At 47.4% G+C, this 20,062-nt stretch overlaps 1 pseudogene; it reads left to right on the top strand.

Moving 5' to 3' along the window:
- The first annotated feature begins 14,180 nt into the window (after positions 1-14,180).
- On the top strand, positions 14,181-17,201 carry LOC147613005 (25S ribosomal RNA; annotated as a pseudogene).
- Positions 17,202-20,062: the final 2,861 nt, after the last annotated feature.

Genomic DNA, 20,062 nt, shown 5'->3' with positions numbered 1-20,062 from the left:
ACTTCAAATGTCAGTGCAGGGAGTGAACATGCACCATTTACTTAGCACATGCACATGCCAATGAATAGCGTACCACGTCTTGACTTGCTGGTAGATTTTGATTCATCGTCGTCGAAGAGGAGTGAGGTCCGTTTGGAGTCGACCTTGCACTGTTTTGCACTTGCCCTTGTGTTGGGACTGGCTATGTGCTCCGGCTTTGTTTGTTGGGGGGTGTGGTGGAAGCACCCTTCTTGTTGCTGCTGCCAGGAGGCACCATGCCCTCCTTTGCCTTCGCTTTCGGTTTGCATGTTGAAGGTGACGCTCTGCTGGCAGCAGCTCCCTTGGCCTTTGGGGTCCTCATGGCTAGACGACTGATCAATGCGAGCTCTAGAGCAGAGCAGCTCTGCTACAATCGAATGCGGGGGGGGAGAGAGAGAGAGAGAGAGAGAGAGATGGTCAGAGGAAGGCGACCACACGACGCCCGCTTAGTTCAAACACAAATGAGCAAAAACAATAAAAAATTGAAACCACTACCACCACTCATGACACCACTACTCTCACGGGGTGGTACTGCACAAAAGATTCTCAAAGATCTTAAAAATAGTTCCTAAATACAAACCTTTTACCCTCAAATTCCCCCCCCCCAAAGTACCAAAAAGGTGGAAAAAAAATTGGCCCTTTTTTGTACCACCAACCCTTGCTTTCACCCGAGTACCATCAGGCTTTTGCCCTTCTCCTTAAATATTCCCCTCAATTGGATGAAGACCAGCTGATGGCCAGGTTCATTCGGGGAATGAACGAGCCATTGGATACTTTAGTCAAGAATGCCAAACCTATCTCAATGGCCAAAGCAATAAGAATGGCAAAGGATTCTGCCAAAGCCTTTGTAGTAAAGGTCCCACCGAAACCTGCACCCTCTAACTTTAAAAGATTCCAAACCCAGGGAAGTACTTCAAACTTTCCACCCCCGAAGAGGCAGCAAGGCCCGAATCAGAATCAGGATGAAGGAAGATTCCGAAATGAAGGAAGACCCTTCCCCCAGAATACTTTCTCAGGAGCCCCACCTCTTTCAAGAAATCAGCAGAGGGATGAGCTCAGAAGTGAAAACCGATGTTTTGGATGCCAAGGTTTTGGTCACTAGTTGAAAGACTGCCCGACTCCTACCATGTCAAGGGGACAGGGAAGTCAAGGACCTCGAGTTCAGAGTCTTCATACCAGCCTAATCAGGGTCCATCTCACCCAAGCCAGGGAAACCCCAGAAGAACTCCAGCTCAGCCATCTTCCTCTGTCGTCCAGAGTAACCTTAGAACTCCTTCCCAGAACTGGGGCAACCAAAGAGAAAGAGTTCCGCCTCAGACTGTAGCAGCCAAAGCAGTCACAATTTCAGATGTAGTAGAAGAGGAAAGGGAGCAGATCTATGCTACAATTGAAAACCAAGGGCCTAACCGTCAGTTCTCAGTCATCCATACTCCAGCAGAGTATCAGGGTAAGCCTTTTAAGCTTTTGATTGATTCAGGCAGTTCTCATTCATTCATTTCCCCTGGATGCTTGCATAAGCTAGTCTTAGAACAGAAATCAGGGAAACCTATGCAAGTTGAATTGGCCAGTGGGAAGATTCTTTTCACTCACCATGAGACAGATCTTATCCAGTTCAATCTAGATGGTAATGTGACCCACTGTCAGTTCAAAGTCTTACCTTTGGGAGTTTTTGATGGGATCCTTAGAATGGATTGGCTCCACAAAAATCAAGCTGACATACACTGTCACAATGGAACCAATTCCTTCCATGACCTTCACGGGAACAAAGTTCAAGGAACTGGAGTTCCGGATCCCCAGACCTTCAGTTAGTAAAAGCTTCTAGGTTGCTGAAAGGACTTAGAAAGAAGCAGCAAATTTATGTTGTCAAAATGAACCCAATAGACTCAAAGCTTAAGGCTAAAGAACCAGAATGGTTAAATGAATGATGATCTATTCCCAGCAGAGCTAATTGAAATGCCTCCAATTCGGGAAGTAGATCATGTGATAGAATTGACCCTCGGAGCTCCCAGTAGCCCAACGCACGTATAAAATGCCAGTTCCTAAAGCCATCGAACTCAAGGAACAGCTTAGGCAGCTGTTAGAACAAGGGTTTGTTAGACCCAGTGTTTCACATTGGGGTGCGCCAATTCTCTTTCAGAAAAAGAAAGATGGAACACTTAGACTCTGTGTGGACTAGATAGGTCTAAATCATCTGACAGTTCCTAAAGCCATCGAACTCAAGGAACAGCTTAGGCAGCTGTTAGAACAAGGGTTTGTTAGACCCAGTGTTTCACATTGGGGTGCGCCAGTTCTCTTTCAGAAAAAGAAAGATGGAACGCTTAGACTCTGTGTGGACTACAGAGGTCTAAATCATCTGACAGTTAAGAATAAGTATCCTATTCCCAGAATTGATGAGCTTCTGGACAGGCTAAGTGGAGCCCAGATCTTCACAAAGATAGATCTCAAATCAGGGTATTACCAGATCAGGATTAATGAGCAAGATATCCCGAAGACAGCCATCAATACTCGGTATGGGCATTATGAATTCACTGTCATGCCGTTTGGATTGACAAATGCCCCAGCTACATTCAATCGCTTAATGCAAGACATTCTCAGAGAATACTTGGATGATTTTGTTCTTGTTTTCTTTGATGATATTCTGATTTACTCAAAGAATACAGCTGACCATGAAGCTCATGACAGAAAAGTTCTTGAGATTCTAGGGCAGCACCAACTCTTTGCCAAAAAGAGCAAATGCACTTTCTCTGCCAAACCACGTTGAATACTTGGGCTTTTTGGTATCCAAAGATGGAATTTCTCTAGATTCCGCAAAAGTCCAAGTAATCATAGATTGGCGTGAACCAAAGACAGTGAAAGAAGTCAGAGGATTCTTGGGATTGACTGGTTGGTATAGAACTTTTATACCAAAGTATGCTCTCATAGCTTCCCCCCTGACTAATCTTCTCAAGAAGAATATCCCGTTTCAATGGTTTGCCAGGTGCCACAGTGCTTTTGATAAGCTGAAGACCGCCTTGGTAACCAATACCGTTATGAAGCTGCCAGATTTCTCTCTACCCTTTGAAGTAGTAACTGATGCCAGTGGTTTTGCCCTCTTGGGAGGTGCACTCATGCAGGAAGGTCATGCAGTGGTGTATGAATCCCGAAAACTCAGAACTCATGAGAGAAATTATGCTGTCCACGACTTGGAACTACTTTCAGTGGGTGCCTTTTGGCACTGCTTCCCATGAACACGGAAAGGCTTTTCCCGTACCCGGAAGTAGGCCTCGACCTCAACATGGAGGATGACGAGGACGAGGACCTCAAAAGAATTGGCTCTTTCCTGCATAGGCTTACACGACCTCAGTCCGCGCGTTAGAAATCGTGGGAGATCCAAACGTCTCTTCGATCATGGAACCGATTCTTAGGTTTTAGGATTTCCTTGTTCCGATTGTAATTGTAATTGTAGTGGGGTTTCTATATCTTCTCATACATCTCTGGAAGAGAAAGGCCAATTCCCTTTCAATGTTACCCAAAAATGAGATTCTTGCCGAATCTGAGTTTGCTACTCCAATCACTATCAAACTAGTACCTATTACGTTTAGTATCTTAGGGGCTTTTACAGTGTATAATGCAAATCTTTTTGCAAACAAATTCCTTTTCGCTTTTGGAACCAGTACTTTCGGTAATGGACTTTATTGCTTTCTAAATAAGCACCGATTCTTTGACAAAGTTTTCAATGACTTTATAGTGAGATCATTTTTGCATTTCGGATATGAAGTCTCATTCAAAGCCTTAGACAAGGGTGCTATTGAGATCTCAGGTCCTTACAAGATTTCGTACACATTCTGGAAATTGGCTAAGCAAATAAGTCAACTTTAAAGTGGATTTTTTTTGCGAAGAGTACGTCACGACCCGTTGGCCCCAAGCTCCGTGGTGGGTAAACGCGGTAAACTCGACTCTATGAACCCAAGAAGCGACAGTAGGGGCATAAAGACCGGAGTTGGTGTAGTGCCAGCAAGAACGTGAGTTAATGGGTCCCGGTACATGGTTCCTTTTTGTCCACAAGGCATGTCAAAATCAATAAAGGCATGGTGGGCGCATCTAACGAAGGTCGCGGTATGCCAAGTTTCGCTAAAGCAAGGAAAATCGCAGCCCTCTGCCTTTCCTCAAGAATATATAGCTACGCTGCCATAACTACACATACGGTTAAGAGTCTAGGGAGCAAAATAGCTAGAGCACCAGAAAATAATGATCTCAGCAAGAGCCATACGTAATGACTACTAGTGCCGGCTCTGGGATCGCCTGTAAACCCCCATACGGTATATGGCGGATATTAGGGGAAGCAGTGATGGGGACTACCTCAAAAGTGCTGCAGAGAGCCGGATGAGGGGAGACCTTCACATCCGGTTGAGAGGGCAGTGGTATCTCGACCCTACTATCACTATGCTTTCGTTATGTTACTTGGATTAACTATATTCGTGACCTCTTTTGGTACATGGGATTTTCTACTTTTCCGGGTGGACAATTGATTGTATCTCACTTTCATAGTTCATAGTTTCTTCCTATATAACTCTTCAGTAGTACGAACCAACACTGGGACCCCTCCCCTTTATATCTTTGAAAACAACACTTTGTGTTTCGATTTCTCTTCCATATGGATAAGGGCTCCCCCGCTACTAGAAAAGGAGGGTGTAGCTTGCTATACCTCCCGTCATGTCAGTCCCCATGAACTATCCTTCAGTCCTCGTGAACTATCCAATAATGCCATATTCATCCCGTAGGCAATTTACTTTATACCAACTATTCGGTTCCATTCCCGGTGTCTAGTGGATTTTATTAGTAGCCATGATCGGGGCTATAGTACCAACTATGCATAAAACTACTAAGGTCAAGACAGGATGTGTTCCAGCAGAATGCTATATATTTTTGGAGGACCATCGAAAAGATACGCGAGAATAAGCAAATACAAAGTCTTGCTGCCAAAGGCTGCTTGCCAAAGCCTCATTTTTTTCGGTCTCCACCATAACTTCCATGGGTACTGGTTTAGTCTCCGCACCAACTTTCATAGATATCGGGGGCCAATACCCGAATGTTCATAGCGTGCCACCCCATCTGATAAATATGTTATACTCAATAGCGGGTTTGGAAAGAAGAACTCATCAAGTATGCGTAGTGTCATTGATAGCACTATATCGGGTAGTTGATGGGGACTGACATGACAGGGGGGTAGAGCCCGCATTAAGCAAATCTAGTATTTGTAACTGCGAGTTTGATAGAATACCACCTTCCATATCGGTTTGGATTCCATGTCGGTTGCAACTTCTTCATTACTAATTTCTTCAAGGGGCTAGACGTCATACCCAGGGGCCTGTCAAGCGACATTATTTCATTGACTACTTTTTCCATTTCCTAAATCCTAGAGGGAGAGGTGATAGGGCCAGGGAGCCACCTAAATGATGTATTTCTTGAAGCTACGTCCAGGATAGACTGAGCAAATATGGTCGTCTCCCAGATGCACAATCAAGCCAAAATTGAGCTTATCCACTAAGAATTATGGCAGAGCCATTTATGAATATCTCCGTGGTGGTGGACACGATTTGATCGGGGATGATGGGAACGTAAATTCCCAACCATTCATGCGTTGGAGAGACCGTTTCCCATTCGTAGCAGAAGTTATTCTCGAAGCTCAGGTCGAAACGGCAAAATCAAGGGACATTACTTAAATGCTACTACAGGTACGTGTGGAGAAATGTTGAAAAGAGCAATCTTTGCTAGAGAATTGGGAGTACCTATTAGAATGCATGGCTACCCGACATGAGGGTTTACTGTAAATACTGGCTTGGCCCCTGATTGTTGCCAAGACGATGGGCTGCTTCTCCACATTCACCGTGCAATGCATGCTATCATCGATAGACAGAGAAATCACGGTATACATTTCCGTGTATTAGCCAAAGCATTACGTATGTCCGATTGGAATCATATTCACTCCGGGACTGTAGTAGGGAAACTCGAGGGAGAATGAGAAGTCACTCTGGGCTTTGTCGATTTGCCTCGCGACGATGATTTTGCCAAGAAGGAGCCTGTATAGTAGGAGTGCCCTCAGTCCCTTTCCGTGACCACCTATCCCAACTATGTTTGTGGGAATAAGACCAGATGTTTGATAGACAAGTTCGGCTTCACCTTCAAAACAAGTAGATGGGGCTGGAACCATCAATACTAATACGAGTGAGAGCTATAGAATCAGCAGTACCAGTACAAATGAAAGCCATATATATGATGAGATGGAACATGGGCAAGTGCGTTTCGTCAGGTTAAGAATTTGGATTATGGAAGTCTCTAAGAGAGCAAGCCTTTTAACTGTTATCGAATTTTGGGAATTCGAAGCACCATTGGTGCTGTTACGTACGTGCATTCATTCGCGAGAGAACCAGATACTGTGACTTGCAATGTGCCGATCGATTGGTTATTTTACTGATTGGTTATTGATCGATTCTCGTAGCAGTCCAGATACCGTGACTTGCAATGTGCCGATCGATTGGGCCGAAAAAAGCTAACAGTGTTGTTTGATAGCAATCACGCAGGTAATATTTAACGAGGTTGATTGATAGCAATCACAATCGCACACAGTATTGATTGATAGCAATCGTAGCCTACAGGAATGAACATTTTGAAACACCACTTCCGTTTTGACTCAAGTAGTAGTGCCACAGACCGTTTTCCTAGCTCTATCCAGTATTTGCTCCTGTCTGGGATCTTCGAATCCGACAAGGTGGGTTCATGGTTGGCATTGGCCTCTAAGGTGCCTTTCCATGCGAGAGCCAATGATTGTTGCCTTTCGAGCGAGTTGGGCAACCTTTGGGGTTTCACGGCTCTTGGCCGTTATTCTCATTGACCCATCACTTGGCTGTTCAATTTCGAGCCAGTCGAGTTAGGGCTTGAATTGCCTTTTCTCGACCATGCCCCTTTGGGAGATGACACAGGCATATGTCACCCTTGGAGATCTGAGCACTACTCAGACCTGATGGGGGACATACACGTAGGGATTTCACTGTTGAAGTCCGTTGTCTCGGGATAACGGCTCGGCGGAACTTGCTAAGTGCTTTTATTGGTGCGGCATGGATGCCTTTTCGTTGTCTATGAGGCGGATAACAGCGCAATCTCATTGGACAGGGGTAATCATTCTGGTCCTGGGAGAGAAAACTCACCAACAGTGGTAGACACTAGTCTAAGAGGCGCGAAGCACTACGAATCACTGAGACAACGGCGAGGCACAAAGCGCACCCATGTACTCAAAACTGTTGCGGACAAAAGACTGCTACTGGTGGCGTCCCATGAGCAAATTGAGTCTGAACCAGGCGACAACCCCCAGCGAAGAGGGCTCATTTCTGAAAAAAGGCATGTCGAAATGAAAGGCATGGTGGGCGTATCTAACGAAGGTCGCGGTATGCCAGGTTTTGCTAAAGCAGGGAAAATTGTAGCCCTCTGCCTTTCCTCGAGAATATATAGCTATGCCGCCGTAACTACACGTACGGTTAAGAGTCTAGGGAGCGAAATAGCTAGAGCACGGGAAAATAATGATCTCAGCAAGAGCCATATGTAACAACTACTAGTGCCAGCTCTGGGATCTCCTGTAAACCCCCATATGGTATATGGCAGATATTAGGGGAAGCAGTGATGGGGACTACCTCGAAAGTGCTACAAAGAGCCGAATGAGGGGAGACCTTCACATCTGGTTCGGAGGGCGGTGGTATCTCAACCCTACTATCACTATGCTTTCATTATGTTACTTGGATTAACTATATTCGTGACCTCTTTTGGTACGTGGGATTTTCTACTTTTCCGGGTGGACAATTGATTGTATCTCACTTTCATAGTTTGTAGTTTCTTCCAATAGAACTCTTCAGTAGTATGGGGGAAGGTCCGACCCCTCCCCTTTATATCTTTGAAAACAACACTTTGTGTTTCGATTTCTCTTCCATATGGATAAGGGCTCCCCCGCTACTAGAAAAGGAGGGTGTAGCTTGCTATACCTCCCGTCATGTAAGCCCCCATGAACTATCCTTCAGTCCTCATGAACTGTCTAATAATGCCATATTCGTCTCGTAGAAAGAATCGAGAGGACATTAGAAATACTTTTAGCCTGTTCTTCTTCTGTAGCACTAGAAGTTTCCGTATTAGACATCAGCTTCTCGTTTGTTTCCGGAATGTAATTATCTTCATCGCCATCTTTTGCAATCAAAGTTTCCACAATTCCATTTTCGGGTGCACGGGATCTCGTATCTCGTAGTGAAGAATACCAGGTGCACTAGGAGCTTCCACATCTCGTCATTGTCAAATCAGATGGGGTCGAATCTGGCGCACGGACAAACTACCACTAATATAGAATAGGAGAGAGAAACAATAAAACCATGCTACTCCTTAATGTTTTTCTGGGCATGGCTTCAGTCTCTGCTGTTACGGTCATACGCGCTAAAAACTTCGTCCATTCCGTTCTCTTTTTCATCCCCTTTTCTCGCAATACTTTACTTCCCTTGTTAGGTCCCAGGAAAAAGAAGGCAAGTGTACGTTCGATCACGCACCGTGGAACAAACTCTAAGAAAGCTGTGGCTAAAAGAACATCTAACGTAGAGTATACCACAGTTAGGCTGCCTAACTGTATATAGATTCATTGGGTCGTCGGAATCAAATTATATCTATTTGGCTTGCGGTTGCTTCTTGCTGAAAGGCCCTGCAAAGACCAATAAAGGGTATGCCACCTTTCATCTACTGTCGGATCTACCCTCAGATTACACTCCGAGATCGCAGGTCGTAACTTCGAGGAGATCTAGCCCCACTCCAATACTCGCAAGCCCCATAGCGATGGGTGACATGCTACCCAATGATATTCCCCATCCTCTTTCTTAGGGGAGGCGTGTATCTGCCCCTCATCTGAGTGATCTCGGCCTTGATCGCATTCATGATCTCGTAACAAGATCCATCGTGGGTCGACCAGTATCCGTTCTTGTACTTGTACCACTCTCTCTCGGGCAGCCTGAATATCCACTTGTCCTCGAATCGCTTAGCCACTGCTTTACTCACGCTCTCCTCTAGAGAATCCTCATAGCGGAGCTCCTGACCTCCTAGCTCTAGTTGCTTCCTCGATATGTCCCGTAGATCACTCGCTCTCTTTATCGACCTCGAGTGGCAACACCACACAGAGAGCAGACGGGCTTGGAATTGCAAGGCCTCTTCGTCCAAGTATCTGTTGCCTTTTACCTGCTCGTACAGCCTGCTCGTACAGGGTGTTCCACCTCCTCCCGAAAGGGATGAGCTCGCATATGTCGGGAGGGTCTTTCCCTCGTGCAGGGAGCAGATAGGGAGGGAAAGGCCTAAGCTGCGCAAGGATGGTATGGGACCTATAAAAAATATTTTGATTTTTTTTAAAAAAAAGAAAGAGCTCTGTTTATTATCCGTATCTGCTTCTGTTTGTTCCTCCCCTTCCAACTACGCTGGGTTTTCTATATCGAATGGTGCATCCTAGGACTAGGAAAACACCTCACCAGAGCATAGCCAAAATTAGATTGAAAAATAAGGTAAAGAACTTTGGAAGTCCATATCCCATGCTCTGAATCAATGAGAATCCTTTTTTTCGATGGGGCTTTTCTTTTATAAAGGAAATAAGGAAAGAGCATTTCGAATCCCTCACTCGTTGGCTTCTTTCAATAAATAATGTGGAGAGAAATAGATTCTAGCTCCAGATTAATTAGCCGCATCAGGATAGTCTAACCCAGTTTCTCAACCATCCAAGTTGGTTAGTTCTTAATTCCACTGCGGGTGAGTGATCATTTGATGGAGGAATAGCGAGGTAGGGAACCCAGCGGTAGAATGTCACCTTAGCATGGCGTGAGTCACCAGTTCGAGCCTGATTTCTCTAAACTTAATCCAAACTTTTGTATTCCCGTCCCCCTCGATGGATTGGAAGAGGCTTGTGGGATTGACATAAAGCGGTAGGGGCATATACACTGTGGGTGAACTTCAAGCTAATACAAAATGGAGAAACCCAAGTTGTACTTGGAGATAGGGGACTACTCTCAATCAGGTTCATCTATGGCAATTTCGAATCAGCTTCATCTATGTAGAAAGAAGCTATAAGTGACACAACTACGAATCTCATGGAGAGTTTGATCCTGGCTCAGGATGAACGCTGGTGGCATGCCTAACAAATGCAAGTCAGATGGGAAGCATCCTCGTGGTGTTTCTAGTGGCGGACGGGTGAGTAACGCGTAAGAACCTGCCCTTGGGAGGGGGACAACAGCTAGAAACGGTTCCTAATACCCCATAGGCTGAGGAGTAAAAGGGAGGGATCCGCTCGAGGGAGGGGCTTGTGTCTGATTAGCTAGTTGATGGGGCAATGGCTCACCAAGGCGACGATCAGTAGTTAGGTGGTCTGAGAGGATGATCAGCCACACTGGGACTGAGACACGGCCTAGACTCTGTAGGGAGGCAGCAGTGGGGAATCTTTTGCAATGGGCGAAAGCCTGACGGAGCAATGCCGCATGGAGGTAGAAGGCCCACGGTTCGTAAACTCCTTTTCTCAGAGAAGAAGCAATGATGATATCTGAGGAATAAGCATCGGCTAACTCTGCGCAGGAGCCACGATAAGACAGGGGATGCAAGCGTTATTCGGAATGATTGGGCATAAAGCGTCTGTAGGTGGCTCCTTAAGTCCGCTGTCAAATCCTAGGGCGCTCAACCTTGGACAGGCGGTGGAAACTATTGAGCTAGAGTACGGTAGGGGCAGAGGGATTTTTCGGTGGAGCGGTGAAATGCGTAGAGATCGAAAAGAACACCAAAGGCGAAGGCACTCTGCTGCACTGACACTGAGAGAGATGAAAGCTAGGGGAGCGAATGGGATTAGATACCCCAGTAGTCCTAGCCGTAAACGATGGATACTAAGCGCTGCGCGTATCGACCCGTGTAGTGCTATAGCTAACATGTTAAGTATCCTGCCTGGGGAGTACGTTTGCAAGAATGAAACTCAAAGGAATTGACGGGGGCCCTCAGAAGCAGTGGAGCATGTGGTTTAATTTGATGCAACACAAAGAAACTTACCAGGGCTTGACATGCTGCGAATCCTCTTGAAAGAGAGGAATGCCTTCGGGAATGCGGACAAAGGTGGTGCATGGTTGTCGTCAGCTCGTGTCGTAAGGTGTTGGGTTAAGTCCCGCAAAACGAGCGCAACCCTCGTGTTTAGTTGCCACTACTAAGTTTGGAACCCTAAACAGACTACCGATGATAAGGCAGAGGAAGTTGGGGATGACGTCAAGTCAGCATGCCCCTTACGCCCTGGGCGACACACGTGCTTCAATGGTCAAGACAAAGAGCCGCGACCCTGCGAGGGCAAGCTAACCTCAGAAACTCGGTCTCAATTTGGATTGCAGGCTGCAACTCGCCTGCATGAAGCCGAAATCTCTAGTAATAGCCGGTCAGCCACACGGCGGCGGGTGAATCTATTCCCGAGCCTTGTACACACCGCCCATCACACTATGGGAGCTGGCCATGCCCGAAGTCGTTAGCTTAACCGCAAGGAGGGGGATACCTAAGGCAGGGCAGGACTGGAGTGAAGTCGTAATAACAAGGTAGCCGTACTGGAAGGTGCAGCTGGATCACCTCCTTTTCAGGGAGAGTTAATGCTTCTTTGGCACTCAGGTCTTATACTCATCGTTCCAAACCTCGAAACGAGAAAATCCACACATCTAACAGATGGGATTCTATTTGTGTGGTGAAGCAAGACCAAGTCCATGAGCTTATTCTCTCAAGTCGGAATAGGCTGGGAGTAATCCCCATACTTCCTTAGGAAAGTACAAGGGATGGATATGGGATGGGGGTTCCCTCGCTTTCAGTGTTGCGGGCCTCCCCCCTATCCTATTAGGTTAGGGAGCCCGCATGACGGGCTATTAGCTCAACGGTAGAGCGCACCCCTGATAATCGCGCTATTGCACCTGGGCTGTGAAGGCTTTTATACACACGGGTAGTCTAATGTGCCCATCGGCGCGCCTGACCCAAAGATGCATATCATCCAAGGAACGTTAGCATGGCATACTCTTTCCATTCTTGACTAGACTGGGTGAGGCGATTCAGGTGGGATCTCATGGGGATTCAACCTCCCATTCACTCGTGGGATTCGAGCGATCCGGGGAGGACCGATTACCGCTAACAGACCCCCCTTCTTGAGAATCTATACATTCCTTATCAGTGTATAGATGGCTCTCTCTCAAGCACAAGCTGATAAACTTCAAGCTAGATGTGAAAGATGGAGCACCTGATAACGCATATTCACGGACAAGGAACAACGGGATCACCCTTCTTATTCTAGAGTGACGGAGGGATCATACTATACGAGAGCCTTTTCTGCTTCCCTTGAAGGTCCATAGAAGCAGCAATCGATGGAACTTATACGGGTAGGGATCCAAGTCCTAGAAAGACTCCCCGGAGAGGCGAGGATATTGGACCTAGACATAGGAAGAATAACTGATGGAAGAGACTCCCCAATATTCGACCCAACCGACTAATCGGCTATTCCAAATAGCCTCCAATTCTATGTAACAAGATATCTTTGTTCATTCTTTCAATGATAGGAAGAGCAGGTACGAAGAAGGATCCTAGAGTATATAGGGTTGGGCATCGAGGGTTTCTCGACACCTTTCTCTCTCTCTCTTCCATCAAAGTATCTTTCCAGAAACTTGCCGTTTTAGCAAGGAAAAAGCGGAAGGGGGAACACACTTGGAGAGCAAAGTACGACACAGAGTTGTATGCTACGTTCGGGAGGACGAGTCACTTCTAAGAAAGAATCTATTAATTCTCCATTCTGGTGAGATAATAATAAGAATAGTGTAGGTGCGATTATTCACTTCACGGGTGAGGTCTCTGGCTCAAGTCGTCCAAGATGGCCCAACTGCGCCAAGGGGAATCAGGAGAAGCATATGATCAATTCACGTATGCTTTACTTGGCCCGAGCACAGGGGATATAGCTTAGTTGGTAGAGAGCTGTCCTTGCAAGTGGGTCGTTGCGCTTACGGGTTGGGTGCCTAATTGTTTAGGTGGTAATGATAGTATCTCCCACCTGAACTGGTGGCTAACTCTTCCCCAAAAATGGGGAGGGAGGACCAAAACATGCCACTGAGAGGCTCTACTGGACAAAGATGAGCTGTCGTGTGTAGCGGGGTAGGATGGGTTGTTGGTTAGACCCATTAACGGATCGTACATGGACAATAGTTGGAGTCGATGGCTCTCCCGGGGCTACCTCATCCGGATCCCTGGGGGGAAGAGAATCAAGCTGGCCCTTGCGAACAAAACAGCTTGATGGACTATCTCTCTTCAACTCCCTGGGCACAATGTAGCGAAAGGACTCAAGATCCATGGACCGACCCCATCGCCCCCATCCCGTAGGAACTACGAGATCGCCCCAGGGGTGCTGAAGGCATCCGGGGGTCACAGGCCGACCATATAACCAGATCCAAGAAGTGGAACGAGCTGTTTGCTTCCATTGGTGGGAAGGGTCGGAGAGGGGCAACTACTCAGCATTGAGACTGAAAAAGAGTCGAGCAAAAGAGGGAAAGGGCAAGAGTCTTTTTTGGTTCTCTACGACAGATCGGGAGTATCTAGCTCGAAGAACCCTTAAATTGGGATCTCTATTCGGCGACTCTCGATTTGAGGATAGTTGCTCCCTCGAAGAGCACGGTACAATGAAAGTTGTAGGCCGTGTTTGGAGGGGAGTCATTCTCTATCGTCGGCCTCCGTGATAGAATCATTCAGGTAGGCCTAAGAGACGGTCGCTTACCTTGTGGCGGATGCCAGCGGTTCGAGTCCGCTTATCTCCAGCCTATGATCTAAGTCAATGGAATCGCACACACTAGTATGGAAGAATCTTGATCCCCAGCAGTGGTGGGCGGAGGCACGTTGACCCCCCCATGACCCACCATTCCCTATGGACGTTAATCTTCCCTTTTCTTTCTTCTCCAATCCAGGAAGTTATGTGACATAGGTACTTTTAATGGTGCAAGCGCGCGTGAGAGCGGTGGATACCTAGGCACTCAGAGATGAAGAAGGGCGTGGTAAACGACGAAATGCTTCGAGGAGCTGAAAATAGGCATAGATCTGGAGATTCCTGAATAGGTTTACCTTCTGAACTGCCTGCCTGCTGAATTCATGGGCAGACAAGAGACAACCCGGCAAACTGAAACATCTTAATAGCCAAAGGAAGAAAAAGCAAAAGCGATTCCCCTAGTAAACAGCAGGGCGGCGAGTGAAATGGGAATAGCCTAAACCATGAAAACGGGGTTGTGGGAGAGCGATGAAGGCTTTGTTTTGCTAGGCGAAGCAGTTGAGTACTGCACCCCAGATGGTGAGAGTCCAGTAGTCGGAAGTACGACTGGCTTACGCTCCAACCCGAGTAGCATGGGGCATGTGAAATCCCGTGTGAATCAGCAACAAGGACCACCTTGCAAGGCTACATACTCCTGAGTGACCGATAGCAAAGCAGTACCATGAGGGAAAGGTGAAAAGAACCCCCATCGGGGAGTGAAATAGAACATGAAACCGTGAGCTCCCAAGCAGTGGGAGGAGAATCGGATCTCTGACCACGTGCCTGTTGAAGAATGAGCTGGCGACTTATAGGCAGTGGCTCGGTTAAGGGGAGACCCCCCGGAGCCGTAGCGAAAGCGAGTCTTGCTGGGGCAATTGTCACTGCTTATAAACTCGAACCTGGGTGATCTATCCATGACCAGGATGAAGCTAAGTGGAGGTTCGAGCCAACTGATGTTGAAAAATCAGCGCAGATGAGTTGTGGTTAGGGGTGAAATGCCACTGGAACCTAGAGCTAGCTGCTTATCCCCCCCGAAATGCATTGAGGCGCAGCAGTTGACTAGACTATCTAGGGGTAAAGCACTGTTCCGGGTGCGGGCTGTGAAAGCGGTACCAAATCGAGGCAAACTCTGAATACTAGATGTGACCTCCAAATGAGGAGGGAAAAAGGGTCAACCAGTGAGACGATGGGGGATAAGCTTCATCTCGAGAGGGGAACATCCCAAATCACCAGCTAAGGCCCCTAAATGGCCGTTCAGTGGGGTAAAGAAGGTAAGAGTGCAAAGACAGCCAAGAGGTTTGCCTAGAAGCAGCCACCCTTGAAAGAGTGCATAATAGCTCACTGATCAAGCGCTCTTGCGCCGAAGATGAACGGGACTAAGCGGTCTATTGAAGCTGTGGGATGTCAAGACACATCGATAGGGGAGCGTTCCATCCCAGGTGGAAGCACCAATGTGAGCAGGTGTGGACAAAGCGGAAGCGAGAATGTCGGCTTGAGTAACGCAAACATTGGTGAGAATCCAATGCCCCGAAAACCTAAGGGTTCCTCTGCAAGGTTTGTCCACGGAGGGTGAATCAGGCCAAAAGGCATAGTCGATGTGGACAACGGGTTAATATTCTTGTACTGTCCCTTGTTGGTCCCGAGAGACGGAGGAGGCTAGGTTAGCCAAAAGATGGTTATCAGTTTAAGGACGCAAAGTTAATGAACCCATTAAGGGTAATAAGGGGTAGAGAAAATGCCTCGAGCCAACGTCCGAGCTCTAGGCGCTACGACGCCGAAGTAACCCACGCCACACTCCCAAGAAAAGCTCGAATGACCTTTGACAAGTGGTGGGTACCTGTACTACCCGAAACCGACACAGGTGGGTAGGTAGAGAATACCTAGGGGCACGAGACAACTTTCTTTAAGGAACTTGACAAAATGGCCCCGTAACTTCGGGAGAAGGGGTGCCTCCTCACAAAGGAGGTCGCAGTGACTAGGCCCAGGCGACTGTTTACCAAAAACACAGGTCTCCGCAAAGTTGTAAGACCATGTATGGGGGCTGACGCCTGCCCAGTGCCAGAAGGTTAAGGGAGTCGGTGACCTGATGACGAGTAAGCTGGCGGACCGAAGCCTCGGTGAACGGCGGCGTAACTATAACGGTCCTAAGGCAGCGAAATTCCTTATCGGGTAAGTTCCAACCCGCACGAAAGGCGTAACGATCTCAGCACTGTCTCGGAGAAAGACTCGGTGAAATAGACATGTCTGTGAAGATGCGGACTACTCGTACCTGGACAGAAAGACCCTATGAAGCTTCACTATTCCCTGGGATTGGCTTCGGGCTCTTCTTGTGCAGCTTCAAAGAGGGTCCCTTTCCGAGGGGGCCTGAGCCATCAGTGAGATACCACTCTAGAAGAGCTAGAATTCTAACCTTGTGTCAAGAATTACGGGCCAAGGAATAGTCCCAAGTAGACAATTTCTATGGGGCGTAGGCCTCCTAAAGGGTAACGGAGGCGTGCAAAGGTTTCCTCAGGATGGATGAAAATCAACCTTCGAGTGCAAAGGCAGACTGCAAGACCTACCAGTCGAGCAGGGACGAAAGTCGGCCTTAGTGATCCGACGGTGCCAAGTGGAAGGGCCTCCTAAAGGGTAACGGAGGCGTGCAAAGGTTTCCTCAGGATGGATGAAAATCAACCTTCGAGTGCAAAGGCAGACTGCAAGACCTACCAGTCGAGCAGGGACGAAAGTCGGCCTTAGTGATCCGACGGTGCCAAGTGGAAGGGCCGTCGCTTAATGGATAAAAGTTACTCTAGGGATAACAGGCTGATCTTCCCCAAGAGTTCACATCGACGGGAAGGTTTGGCACCTCGATGTCGGCTCTTCGCCACTTGGGGCGGTACTACGTCCCAAGGGTTGGGCTGTTCGCCCATTAAAGCGGTACGTGAGCTGGGTTGTTCAGAACGTCGTGAGACAGTTTGGTCCATATCCGGTGCGGGCATTAGAGCATTGAGGGGACCTTTCCCTAGTACGAGAGGACCGGGAAGGACGCACCTCTGCTGGTGTACTAGTTATCATGCCCACGGTAAACGCTGGGTAGCCAAGTGCAGAGCGGATAACTGCTGAAAGCATCTAAGTAGGAAGCCCACCTCAGGATGAGTGCTCTCCTACTTGTACTTACTCGGGAGATTCTAGACGCAGAAAAACCTGGGGCAATGACGGATTCTTCATCCCCACGAAGCGTGAAACGATAGAAGTCTCTAATTCGAGAACCCGAGTTAAGGTCACGGCAAGACAAGCCGTTTATCACCATGATAGGTGCCAAGTGGAGGTGCAGTAATGTATGTAGCTGAGGCATCCTAACAGACCGAGAGGTTTGAACTTTGTTTCTGCAGAACCTGATCAAATTGATCATGCAATGCCACCTATTATTCAATTGTCTGACAGCATCAGCCTCGAAACTGGTCTAAGAATCGTTGAAAGAGTTCCGTCTCGCTTCTCCGTCTATCCAAGGGGATGGGCGGAGAAGCGGGTAAGGGGATTGTTCTTTACCTGCTGGAAGGTGCACCTTTCCCTTTGGTGTGCCTTTTGGACTGGAGTCGTAGCCTCGTAAGAACTAATCAATTCTTCCCCATTCTATGCTACTCCTCGTTCACGGGTTGATATTCTGGTGTCTCAAGCGTGGAGGAACCACACCGATCCATCTCGAACTTAGTGGTGAAACTCTACCACGGTAACGATACTGTAGGGGGGGCTCTGTGGAAAAATAGCTCGACGCTAGGATGAAAAAATAGAGAAAAGAAAATACTGAATGCCGTTCATTCTCGTAATGGTCGTCTCTATCGAGAACCCCATCTAGCACATCCTTCGTTTCACTCTTCACTTAGTGAGAAGAAAGTGCCCTACCTTTCTTTTGTCTGAGGGAGAATCCTAAGCTTACGCATCTTCACCAACCCGTAATAGATGGAGAGATAAAAAAAAGTTGGTTCTATTCCAGTCTATTTCAGAAAAGTAGTTCCTGGAACGGATCCAGTGGAGGCGGGGCAGTGGAGGTGGGGCCTGTAGCTTAGGGGATTAGAGCACGTGGCTACAAACCACGGTGTCAAGGGTTCGAATCCCTCCTCGCCCACAATCAATCATCCCTAAATGAAATGTCCCTTATATTTTGTTTTGGGAGTCGGCATGTAATTTCGGGCGTAGACCAAAGCCGAGTAGAGCTTGATCCTTGATTCAATCTCTCAGTGATTGAGAAGAATAGAGAGAAGAGATAGGAGCATTCTATTCATCTATTTTTAGATGAAATATTTACATTCATTATTCCAGTCCAGAAGGGTGCACTTTACGCTCCTGTCATACAGGGCAGTAACACCTGCTATTATTACGTATACCGAGAACGAGGTATTGAATTACCTTCGCGAGCTTCTTAGCGACAGTAAAAGCTCTAAAATAAGTAATTCTAATCGAAAATAGAGGGTGTCGAGGAGATGATGGAACGAACTCTGGAAATGGGGGTGAAGATACTGATGAGAGCCCACATGGGAGTGAGAGAAAAAGAATAAAATGGTCTTGCCCGTGAGGACGAGCCAATATCGTAGGAGCGAGATGCGCGTTCTTCCTGTGACTATTTGTACTGTTAATTCGTGACTATAACTATTCGTGCTGTCAATTCGTTATCATTCGTGTTGTCAATGAGATGGTGACATTTCAATGTTCAAAATACTCGTTAGGTGGTTCCTTGGGAACCCCCATTTTCGGGGCTTCAAACATTTCCGTGAAGTGAAAAGATTGCGGGCGGAAAGTAAAGTGCCATGTGACAAGATTGCGGGTGAGAAGAAAAGTGCAAAGCTGGACTCGAAGATTATGGCCGGGAGATATTGCCTTCTTGCATGATCTTCTTATCAAGAATTCTTATGAAATTCCAGCATTCAATGTACTTTTTAATGCTTTTACGAACAAAGATTATCGTATAATAATCCATGAATATTCGAAAAAGCGTAGCCATTCATATTACACCTTTTGTTTAATAACCACCTGCGAATTGATGACCTCCTTGGTACATTCCATCCATTTGCTATATCTTCTCCAGGGGTTTATGGGATTATTATAGCGGGTAGGTCTAGTAGGGCGGCCGTTCAGTCACCTGTGGTACTAAAGCCCATGTGGTCAAATTGTTTGTAGTGTGTGGAATGATCTGCTCTATACAGGGTGTAGGGCTCTTCAACAGAACTAGTAATAGGCTTGACTCGCAAAAGGTAGGGGGTTCTTGTGTAGGAGGCTAAAGCAGCTTGGGGATGGGAATACGTTCAAAGAAGTTCGGGAAGAAAGGAAGAGCATGCCGTAAAAGCACGGTTGAGGGTCGATCCTGTCTTCTCGGGGGGAGTACTTAACAACACCATGTGGAACCTATCCTTGTGGATCAGGATGAGGTGCCGTCCTAGCGAATCGAAGTCTCCTTGGGTAGCCAACGACCTACCATTATCCTTGCACCTCCGTGCCTGTTAATAGAGCGAACGATTGTACGCTGTCTTGTTTTCTGCCGACTGGGATCGCTTGCCAGCCAGGTCGGATTGGAGCAACCATTGCATGGAAACACATTACCCATCCTCTTGGGGACAAGAGACTGGAACGACATCCCGATTTACTGCATTCCGTGACATCTGGGATGAGAGCCGTAGGTGATACCGGCAAAACCCAGCTAGATGTTTTTCTGGCAGGTAGTCGGAGGACTCATAGTACCCGCCACACCTGCTGAAAGGGGCCCTGTGAGGGGAAGACGCTAGTTTGAAGGGAAGAAAGTCTTTATTTCTTTTTCCACTCCATTTTCTTCTAGCAGAAGGAAAGGAGTCTGGATGTCTGCCTAGCTTCGACAGATTCTACTCAACGCAATCTGCGAACTCGAATCTCACGAATCCCCGAAATCTGACTCAATGCGGAATAGAATTGATTGTCGTTTGGTGGATCTCCAGTTTCAACCAAGAGAACACCACAAGATTTGAAGAGAGAACACATAGCCGCAAAGCGATTGATCTGCTTACCGAGGGCTAAGGCTAGATCGCAGGACCTGGATCCATGACGTCCGGCCCGCCCCAAGAGGGGGACCCCAGGAACAAACCACGGGGACGACCGCCAAGGCGTACTCGAAGGGGGCCAGAACAGAACCCAAACAGGACGGAAGGGCACGGAGCGAGGGCGCTAAGTCACCTTATCGGGCACGACATGCATGCCAAAAACTAGACGTAAGCTTGC

This window comes from Cibotium barometz, chromosome 44 (genome assembly GCF_041138505.1).
Source record: "Cibotium barometz isolate CiBa-2024 chromosome 44, ASM4113850v1, whole genome shotgun sequence".
NCBI classification, from domain to species: domain Eukaryota; kingdom Viridiplantae; phylum Streptophyta; class Polypodiopsida; order Cyatheales; family Cibotiaceae; genus Cibotium; species Cibotium barometz.
This window is presented reverse-complemented; position numbering and strand designations above follow the sequence as displayed.